Here is an 11,344-nt window from a genome sequence, read left to right on the forward strand (position 1 = left end):
CTTCCTGGGCCCCTTCAGGAAATCTGATGCCCGCTGGAAAAACATGACTACAGGGGACCAGGCAGGCCCAGTGCGGTCGGTCCCAGCTACTTAGGAGGCTGAAGTGGGAGGGTCACTTAATCCTGAGGGTTCAAGACCTGTCTGGATAACATCATAAGACCTGTCTCTAAAAAAGAAAAGAAAAAAGGAAAGAAAACTACTATAGGAGCTCAGAGGAGGAAGAGATCTTCTGGAACAGGCAAACAAGTTTTCTTCAGAAAAATGAGAATTGTGTTGGGCTTTTCAGACTGGGCAAAATTAAGAAAAGAGAGCATCAAAGTAGAGTTTTCAAAAAGTTAAAAACATGACCTACATGTGGATTTAATCGATGCATTAATAAGAGCATTAACGTGATAGTAAAACTGACCCAAAGAATATCTGAAAAACTGGGTATTACAGGGAATTGAAAAAGAAGATGTTAGAACAAGTTTCAGTTAGACACGAAACTACTTAGAATTGCCATGTAGGACAAGGCGATAAACTACAGCCACTAGAATTGTCCTTTTTACTGGAGAGAAATCACTCATATTGCTGTTAGGCAAACATTTATAAATTAACAGGTGCCTTCACAAAGTTTAGACCTTTAAATTATAGTGAATAATGGCTACCAGTTGTGGCTCACATCTGTAATCTTAGCACCGTGGGAGGCTGAGGTGGGAGAGTCACTTGAAGCCAGGAATTTGAGACCAGCCTGAGCAAGAGTGAGAGCCCATCACTACCAAAAATAGAAACAATTCTGGGCATGGTGGCCATGCCTATAGTCCCAGCTACTTGGGAGGCTGAGCAAGAAGGATTGCTTGGGCCCAGGAGGTGGAGGTTGCAGTGACCCTTGACGACACCACTGCACTCCACTATTGCCTATGACACCAGGCAATAGAATGAGAACCTGTCTCAAAAAAGAAAAAAATAGTGAATAGCAATTACTTATTTAAAAATAATAATATATGATTATGTAAGAAAACAAGTTACATAATGCTCTGGCAGGACCCCGAAGGATATACTGTCCTCTCTTTGCTTTACTACAAGTTTTAAGTACTTTTTCTTTCTCCCTCCTTCCTTCCTTCTTTCCTTCCCCCTTTTTTCTTTTCCTTTCCTTTCTTCTTTATTTTTTTTCTCTCCTCTTCCTGCCTTTCTTTCTTTCTGAGACGTGCTAGGGTTCAGTGGCCTCATCATAGTTTTCGCAGCTTCAAGCTCCCGGGCTCAGTTGATTTTTTGCCTCAGCCTCCCAAGCAGGTAGGACTGTGAACGCACATCAGCATGCCCAGCTTTTTAAAATTTTTTAAAGAGAGACTCACTTTGTTGCCCAGGCTGGTCTTAAACTTCAGGGAAAGGGAAGAAAAGAACAAAGAAGAGAGAAGAGAGAAAGAAAAAAGGGGAGAGGAGGAGGGAGAAGAAAAGAAAGAGAAAAGGAAGGGAGACCCTGCCGGCTCAGCCTCCCGGAGTACTGGGGTTACAGGCATGAGCCACCACACCCAGGCTAACACTTTTAATATTTTCTTCCTTATATTTGGATATTTAACCCATCCCAAATTTAATTTTATAGAAGGTATAAATAAGGAATTAGTTTTTTTTCCACATAGCCAATTATCTCAGTACTATTTTTCAAATTAATCCTCAAGGCCCCCACAGAATTCAAATGCCACCGTTGTCTTATTCAAGTTCTCATATATATTTTGTTCTTCCTCTGTAGTCTCATTCTATTTATGGATTAATTTCTAAACTCTTTTTGCATATAGGCCTGATGTTCCTCAGGTTCCTGTAACTGCGGGGTGATTCAGCTCCTTGGGGCCGTCCAGACACGCTCACTGGAGTGCAGTGCGGTGTCCCCTGACCCTGGGCCCACACGCAGCTGCTTCTCAGAATCATGCCTGTGTGGTTCTCCCTCCCGTAAACTTTCAAGTGAGCTCTACCTACAGGCGAATCCTTTGTAAACATGCATTAATCAGCCACTAAATGTTTGAAGGAAAGTAGGTAAAACATCAAAGTCTGGTTTGTGCCCGACAGAGTGCTATTTCCATATGGGGATTAAGCAGGAATACCTTCATTAACAAGGCACTGCTCTCTGAGAGCTACTAGACATTGGCCACATAATAGTAAATCAGACAAAAATCCTTGCCCTCATGAGACAAGGGGAGGAGATGGGTGATAAGTGGTTGTTTGAAAAATGTCCCCCAAACCTTTCTTTCTTTCTTTCCTTTTTTTTTTTTAAATATGGAATGCTTCACGAATTTGTGTGTCATCCTTGTGCAGGGGGCCATGCTAACCTTCTCCATATCGTTCCAATTTTAGTATATGTGCTGTCGAAGCAAGAACCAAAACCTTTCTTTTTAGTTGAGCTATACCATGGATAGTAAAATGTATAAAACTCAAGCACACAGCTCAATTAACTTTTACAAATTTATATACTTGTGCAACCACCACCCATACATATCAAGATGGAAATGGAATATTTTCAGCCTCTCAGAAGGCTTCTGTGCTTCTCTTCCAAAAGTAGTGACCCTCCAAGGGTAGATGTTATTCTGATTTCTACCTATAGTCTTTGTCATAGATATGTATGTATGAATTATTTGTCATTATATATTTATAGTTGTCTATTTGATTATTATAAAATAGTTGTCTATTTTAAAATATGCACGAACTTTATGGCCATCATGTATATATTCTTTATTATTATTATTATTTGAGACAGAGTCTCACTATGTCACTCTTGGTAGAGTGCCACAGTGTCACAGCTCACAGCAACCTCAAACTCTTGGGCTTAAGTGATTCTCTTGCCTCAGCCTCCCATATACATTCTTTACATTGTACAGTATTCCATATTATGAATATACCACAATTCTTTAATCCATTGTCCTGGACATTGTATTGTTTCCACTTTGAGGATATTCGGAATAAAGTTGCTGTGAACATTCACATACATATGAATGAAGGATCACATTACTAATGTGTCTGACCTCAGGAGTGGATGTTCTGGGTCAATTTTATTTACACACGCACACATACACACATGCACATATATATAATGACAAAAATCATCACTCACAAATATAAATGGCAAAGAACTCACAGTCATATGTAAAGAGCTCTTATAGATCAATAAGAAAATGGAAGACAACTCAATTTTTTAAAAATAAGCAAAAGACTTGAACCGACACTTTCTAATAATAGAGGTTATTCGAATGACTACTTAACACATGAAAAAGTGCTGATTCAGAAGTGCACATTTAAACCATGGTGAAACACCACTACCACAGGCCACCAGAATGGCTAAAATTAAAATAACTTGTCAGTGGCAAGGGTTGGCAGTGATTTGGAGCACACTGTAATCTCAGACATTGCTGGTAGGAATATAAATTGGTACACTCATTTTGGAAAATTATTTCTGTCTATTAATACTAAGCTTATCTTACAGACAAACAGTGAGGAAAACTTTTAAAATTTAAAACATATACTGCATTAGTAACCTAAGTACTATAACAAAAAAACAAAGCAGTTGCCAGGCACGGTGGCTCACACCTATAATTCCCACCCTGGGAGGCTGAGACGGGTGATTGCTTGAGCTCATGCTCAAGACGTGTCTCTAGAAATAGCTGAGCACTGTGGCCTTTGCCTATAGTCCCAGCTACTGGGATGGCTGAGGCAAGAGGATCACTTGAGCCCAAGAGTTTGAGGTTGCTGTAAGCTGTGACCCCACCACACTCTACCGAGGGCAACAAAATGATATTCTGTCTCAAAAAAAAAAAAACCCTACTAATAACTAATAATAATAAATAAAGCAGTGAAGAGAGTATGGGGAGAAGTCTGTGGTATATTTTCAGTTAATTGGCATTTACTACAGGCCAGGTTTAAGTGAGTGAGTGGGGATATAAAAGAGGATAAGATGAGGCTTCTCCCTAGAGGAAGATGGCCAGGGAATCCTGGTATCAGAACAGGAGTGGCCCTCTCCGCTAAGATGTGCCGTGAAAAGGCTCGTTAGGAAGGACAGGAGGATCCGGACTGGGTCCGTCCATCCCAGCTGTGAAACCGGGTGGGGGAGCCCCAGAGGAAGAGAGCAGAGACCTGGAAGGGAAGCCGGAGCAAAGGTGGCGGAGCCCGTGCACCCCGCAGGGTAGAACGCAGCAGTGATGGAGAGCTCGAACTGAATCCCGACCTCGCGGGCTCCGATCCTTCAGGACAGCCTCAGCCTCTCTGTGCCCAACGCCTTTTCTGTGAAACGCCGTGTCCTCTGCCCTGCGTGGTTGTGAGCAATGCCGAGTGAACACCTGTGAAGCACCTGCGATCTGGCCACAGGGAAGGTATTTTCACTACCATGAGGATGAGTGCTATGCTCAGTTACACGCTCCTTATAAATTCAACTTGATAAAAATAGGTCCATAGTCACATGACATAGTTTTTAATGGTGACAAAAATTTTGTATTAACAATGAGGACAGAAAAGCAGTGAGTATGCAGGGAGGCCAGGAGGCTGTCCCTGGGCCTCTTCGTGTCCCTCGTCAGTTGTCTCTGTTGCAGCCTGAAGCTGGGTCAGCTTGAGGGAGTCCAGGTTTACTGTGCTTTCTCCCCCTTCATTACTATCTGTGAATATCAGAACGTGACCCGAGCACAGGTCAGTGATTAAGGAGAGCTGAGGCTCAGACGGCTTAAACTGGCGGCTAAGAGTTTGGGTTTTGAACGTGGGTTTGTGTAAATCTTTATGACAGTAATATGTGGGAGCTTACAGGGGTTCAGTTCATTACCCAGGAGAATTACTGTAGACCTGGAGGATGGAGATGGATGTAAAACGGTGTTCTCCTGGTGTGGTCCCCAGACCAGCAGCACCAGATGCACCACGTCTGCAGTGGACCGAATGCTTTCGGAACTCTGGGGATGGAACCCAGTAATCTGTGTTTTCTGATGCTGAAGTTGGAGAACTACTGGTTTAAAAGTCCTTTTTCCCATCCAGTCACTTTCCTGTCTGGATGGAATCTGCTTTGCGAGGGAAGGTGTCAGGCCTCCTCCCGCCCCCAGGGACTCTTTCCTTCTCATCCTCCTCCGGTGCCACCTGCTCCTGCTCAGACCCGTCTCTACTGGAAATGAAGTGTCAGGTCTGTGTCGTCTCAGGTCCCTCTTAGATGGAGAATCTAGAAGATAAAGAAAACTTCCTCTTAAGGTCATACTTTTGACCTTATGTCAAGGAAACACTAATACAAAAATTAGGCTATAAAACAAACAAATAAAAACGTGCCTTCCCAAAAGGGAGAAGAATGTACAAGAAAAAAATAAGTCCTGTCAACGATTAAGGTTCAGTAAACCTCGATCATCTGCCAGCTTTTATAACATAATAGTGAGTGCCAGACTCCAGGTCTTGTTGGGGAGCAGCAGAGATGCATTCTGACGTTTTGTTGATTCATGCAAAATTTGGGTTGCAAAAGGCTTTCTAGAATCCAGTGACTAAGGAGGAATGGAGTGAGCATAGGTCTGTGAGTGGCTCTCACAGTGCAGTCCCCACCCACGTCACACTGCCGCCAGGCAGGCTGCAAAGGAAAGAGAGGAGAAGACTCCTAGGCTGATCTCAAAACCATACTCTTGAGGTGCTACTTAAATTTTACCAAGTGATTTGCAGTCACATATGCATTGCCCTACAACAATGAGCTCTCAGTTCTGAAAGAAAAAAATTCAAGTTTATGGGGCGACAAATCAAAATAAAAACTACATCAACAATATCTGTAATATTTTCTTTCCATAATAAACACATTAAATATTTATCATAAACATCCAATGATATTTTAATAAAATTTTAAATAAAATTATATTATTATTGAAAAATTCATTGTAAATATTTACTTAACATATTTATACATTATCATATACACATCCATGTATAATTAATACACACATGTATAGTAAATATACATACAACAAATTATTGGTAATAAAAATAAAATGACAGGCTCAGCACCTGTGGCTCAAGTGGCTAAGGCGCCAGCCACATACACCTAAGGTGGCAGGTTCGAATCCAGCCCGGACCCACCAAACAACAATGACAGCTGCAACCAAAAACTAGCCAGGCATTGTGGCAGGTGCCTGAGTCCCAGCTGCTTGGGAGGCAGAGGCAGGAGACTCGCTTGAGCCCAGGAGTTGGAGGTTGCTGTGAGCTGTGATGCCACAGCACTCTACTCAGGGTGACAGCTTGAGGCTCTGTCTCAAAATAAATAAATAGATAAAAATAAAACAGCAGCTTGAAGCAAATATGACAGACACACTCAATGTCTGGGCCTGCAGGACATCAGCTGGTGCCTGCCTTTTGTGACAGTAGATGGGGGGAGGGATCAGGGAGACAGAGGTCCTATGACTCCTACGTGATGGTGGCTGCACTGAGAGAGCTAAGACGAGGAAGTCAAGAGAACAGAGCCAGAGGCGGGAGCTGGAATCTACATCCCAGAATCCAGAACTGGAGGAGTTGAAAGGAAACTGGCCCACGAGCTGGCGAGGGTCAGGCTTGCAGACAGGGAAACCTTGGAGTAGATATGAATAGATGAGATGGGGTGGTTCCACCAAGGCCCCTGTCTACTGTGGTTCTTCTGCACCCAGCTGGCCAAGTATAGAGCCTTAAGAAAACAAAAAAACAGTAGTTATAAATTAAAGAACGCAACATTTATTGAAGGCCTTGTTTACATTAGGCAGCACTGCTAGGCTCTATCAAGCATTAAAAATGGAAATGAGTAGTGTAATTAGAATTGTAAAAAAAAGCATAAAGTTTTAAAGCAGTGTTTTTCAAACATTTTTATCTCACAGCATCCTTGAACCTATAGTAGAACTTTCATGGCACACTTAAATCATGTTGATCAAAAGAAAAGATTAAAAATAAAGAATATACTTACTGTGTTTTGAACTTCTTTTGCAAATAATTTAATTAATGATCTTCAAAACTTTTTGTGGTACACCTAAGATCTTCTCACAGTACACGGGTTGAAAATCACTATTTTAATGAAAACACCTAAGATCTTCTCACAGTTGGCCCTTCAAGTCTCTTGGAAGCTAATCACAAACTTAATACAAATTGTTAGTAATCACCAATTAAGATAATTGAGTAGGAACAAATTGGTGAAAAATTATTATTGAATACTATACTTAAAGGATGGAAAGCTGCCATTTGTTATAATAAACTCTCCTCGTGCCAAACATTTTACACGGGCTGTAAGCATTATTATCATCTCTTTTTGGGAATGGAAGTAATTCACACACCTTGTAAATGGCAAAGTCAAGATTCAAAATCAGGAAATCAGGAGCTAACTCTGAAGACTAATTTTCTTAGCCACTTTGGAAGAGAGTTGTCAATGAACATTCTATTCATTTAAAAAAATTATTGGCTCTCTATTATGTACCAGGCATTTTTTTAGGCATCGAGAATGCAGTGATGAATGTAGAAGAAAATTTACTTTATATTGAGAAATAGTGAGTCCTACATGATGCCTTTAGCCCTGTATCCCTGTATTGACAATTATAAAGTTTGCTTAGAAACATCTGTGAAAATAGACAAAGAAAAAAAAGTTCTTTGGAGACAGAGTCTCACTCTGATAGCCCCGGGTAGAGTGCTATGGAATCATAGCTCACAGCAACCTCAAACTCTTGGGCTCAAGTTCTCTTACCTCAGACTCCCAAGTAGTTGAGACTACAGGCACCTGCCACAGCGTCCAACTAGTTTTTCTATTTTTTATTAGAGACAGGGTGTTGCTCTTGCTCAGGCTGGTCTCAAGTTCTTGAGTTCAAGCAGTCCACCTACTTAGTCTCCAAAAGTGCTAGGATTATAGGTGTGAGCCATCATGCCCAGCTGAAAAAAAAGATTTTAAAGCAGAAGTAAGCACAGACCATATATTGGAAAATTTTACCCATACAAAACCATATTATAAATGTAATTTAATGTTATATAGATTGTAGATGTCCATATGTTTATCTCAGCTCAATTCATAATTGCAAAGATATGGAAACATTCTAAGTGCCCGTCATACATTATGGACTACTACTCCGCTATGAAAAAGAAGGAAATAATGTCTGTTTGCAGCAATGTGGATGGAACTGGAAGCTGCTATTGTAAGTAAAGTAACCAGGGACAAAACTCCAAATACTATACGTTCTCGCTTATAAGTGGGGGCTAAGCAAAGGGTATACACGGTCATACAGAGAGTCCTAAGGGACACTGGAGACTCAGGAGGGGGAGGGCAGTGCAGAACGAAAAATTACCTGTTGGGTACAATGTATACTACTCAGGTGACGGGAAAATTAAGTCTGGACTTCTCCACAATACAATTCATCCACACAGCAATAATCAACTTGAAACAATTTAAAAAATAAAAATTGAAGTGGATATGTTAAAACAAAAAATGGCAGCATATCAAAGGAAAATATCCAGGAGTAAGGTAGCTCAAATAATTGGGTTTTTTGAACTTGTTTTTTACATTACTTTTTTTAAATTAATTTATTTTTAAGCCAGATTTATTGAGGTATAATTTATATACATAAATTGTATTGAGAAATCATTTTCATACAGTCAAATTTATATTTTGATGCATTTTTGCAAATGAAAACAAAAACCATTTGAGGAGTGGCGTCAGCAAAACAGTGGAGTAGGAAGACCCAGACTCTCCTATCCCACATGGAGACATGGACTCAGTAAGGATCAATTCCCTTCATGAGAAATCAGAAACCAGTTTAGAGACTTCTGCACCCCAAGTAAAGGGAAAACCAGGCCCACCAAAGCCAGTAGAAAAGTTTATGGCACCCACTGTCCACAGGTCCTACTCTCACTTCAGCGTGGAGTGATCAGAAGAAACTTCCAGCTCCCGGCTTCTCCTCAGGGAAGAAGAGAGAAGATTTTCAGGGGTTGCTCAAGGGACTGGTTTGTGTCTGGCCTCAATGTAAGTGCTGCCAGGAAAGGGCATATGTTGAGTGTTGAGGGCCACTGAGAACCAGGGTGGTGGTTTGGAGCACTCACCTGCCACACTCCCTTCTCCAGGCTCAGTGCAGAGTAAGTAGGAGAAAGCCCCCAACTCCCAGGGTTTCCCTGCAGAGGAAAAGGGCTGGGGCATGTGCTCAATGTTCTGGTTTTAGAGGGAACTTCCCAAGGGTCTGGTATCTGTCTCACCTGCCCCAGAGCACTGACAGGACCCAGCGACAGGGTCTACTGAAAACCTAAGAGAGCCGGGCAGCTGGCCACTGCTTTGGAACTTCGGTACAGCAGACAGAGGCTGATAGAGTCCAGTGGCCTCTCCATGAGATAGAAAGAAAAGAATGGCACGTATGTCTCATGTTTCAACTTCACTGGGGGCTGCACAAGGGACTGATTTCTGTATCACTCAACTCAGAAGGCCGATGGGACTTGGCATATGCTGGATGCTTGGAGGTTGCTAAAAGCAAAAAGGAGTTGGGAAGGTTGAGGCGTCTCCAGGAAACTTTCAGTATTGCAGACAGACACCAGGAAGAGCAAGGGATTATGAGCCCCTGAGAAAACAAACCGACAAATCCTCCCCAATTCAGAACTTATATGCTCCAATACAGAGATTAAAGCATCCACAAAGAAGATTCGAGAGGCTCCCAGACACAATAGACTTCAAGTCAAAATTATCACAGAAGACAAATGAGGACACAAGTGGTAAAAGGGTCAATTCACCAGTGAGATATAGTAGTTACAAATGGACACATTCAATGTCTGGATGTATGTGAAACGAGCATGGACAGAACTGAAGAAGACAACAGACAGCAACACATCAATAATGGGAGACTTCACGGCTCTTACAAATGGGAAAACTGAATTTCTACACACAAAAGAAAAAGATCGGGCCCCGTCTTATACCATCCTCAAAACTCAATTCAAAACGGATGAAAGACTTAACTGTATGGCCTGAAACTATAAAACTCCTGGAAGAAAACATAGGAGGAAACCTTCACAACATTGGTCTCAATGATTATTTCTTGGATATGACCCCAAAACCACAGGCAAAAAAATCAAAAAGCTGCAAGTGGTACAACGTTAAACTAAAAACTTCTATGTGGCAAAGAAGACAATTGGAATGGGAGAAATTGCAAATTTATATTTGATAAGGCATTAATATTCTGTCTGTCATAAACTCTAATATGAATGAACCTGGAGGAAATTATGGTAAATAAAATAAATCAATTATAGAAGGATAAATGCCTATATGAGATATTTAAAATAGTTAAACTCGGCCTGGCACAGTGGCTCAGCCTGTAATCCCAGCACTCAGGGAGGACAAAGCAGATAGATCACTTGAGCTCAGGAGTTTGAAACCAACCTGAGCCAAGACCAGGACCCTGTTTCCACTAAAAATAGAAAAACTAGCCAGGCATAGTGGCACACACCTGTAGTCCTAGCTATTTGGGAGGCTGAGGCAAGAAGATTGCTCAAGCCCAAGAGAGTTTGAGGTTGCTATGAACTATGATGCCATGGCACTCTACCCAGGGTGACAGAGTGAGTTTCTGCTTCCAAAATAAATAAATAAATAAATATAAACTCATAGAAGAGGTTTGGGAAGAAAGGGAAAATGCAAAGTTGCAATTGAATTTGCTATGGCTTGACTGTGCCTCTCCCAAATTCATATGATGAAAACCTAATCTGTAAGATGACATTTTAAGAGATCTGGCCTTTGGGAGGTGATTACATCATGAGGCTCCGCCCTTACAGGAGAGACCTCAGAGTGCTAACTTACCCCTTCCACCGTGTCAGGACACAGTGAGAGAGTGCCATCTCTGAACCAGAGACTGGGCTCTGATCAGACGCCAAGTCTGCCAGCACCTTGATCTTAAACTTCCCAGCCTCCAGAAGTGTAAGAAATAAATTTATGCTGTTTATAAGCTAGCCAGTCTAAGATATTTTGTTATAGCAGCCTGAACGGGCTAAGACAAATGGGGTTAGAATTTGTCACACAGAATGAGAAGGTTCTTAAAGTCTGCTGTACAATGATGTGTATACAGTTAACAATACTGTTCTGTATACTTGAAAATTTGTTGAGAGTAGAGCTCACATATTTTTTGTCTTCAGAAATATTAATTTCCACAACAATACTTTTTATTTCTTCCTATGGCACAGAATCTATTCTATACAAAATATTTCAACCTCTCAGTCCTGGTGTAAAATATGAATCCCAGGATTGAAATTTCACATGACATCCAAGTTTTGCCTCAACAGTCTGGGCCATTGTCCTCCTGTGAACAAATGTAATGTACTAAATTAAAGAAAGACATAAACAATTTCCATTACCTCAAAAAATGTCCTCCCCTTTTTGTATTAGTCTCTTTCTCTCTCTCACTCT

The 11,344-nt window shown here is 41.3% G+C and overlaps 1 non-coding gene across 1 annotated transcript; it reads right to left on the reverse strand.

Annotated features, from left to right (window-relative positions):
* Positions 1-2,244: 2,244 nt before the first annotated feature.
* On the reverse strand, positions 2,245-2,352 carry LOC111724499. The gene has a single exon (XR_002772799.1). It is a non-coding gene; the product is annotated as a U6 spliceosomal RNA (small nuclear RNA).
* Between the last annotated feature and the right edge of the window lie 8,992 nt (positions 2,353-11,344).

This window comes from Otolemur garnettii, unplaced genomic scaffold (genome assembly GCF_000181295.1).
Source record: "Otolemur garnettii isolate 467f Iridium unplaced genomic scaffold, OtoGar3 scaffold00001, whole genome shotgun sequence".
NCBI lineage: Eukaryota > Metazoa > Chordata > Mammalia > Primates > Galagidae > Otolemur > Otolemur garnettii.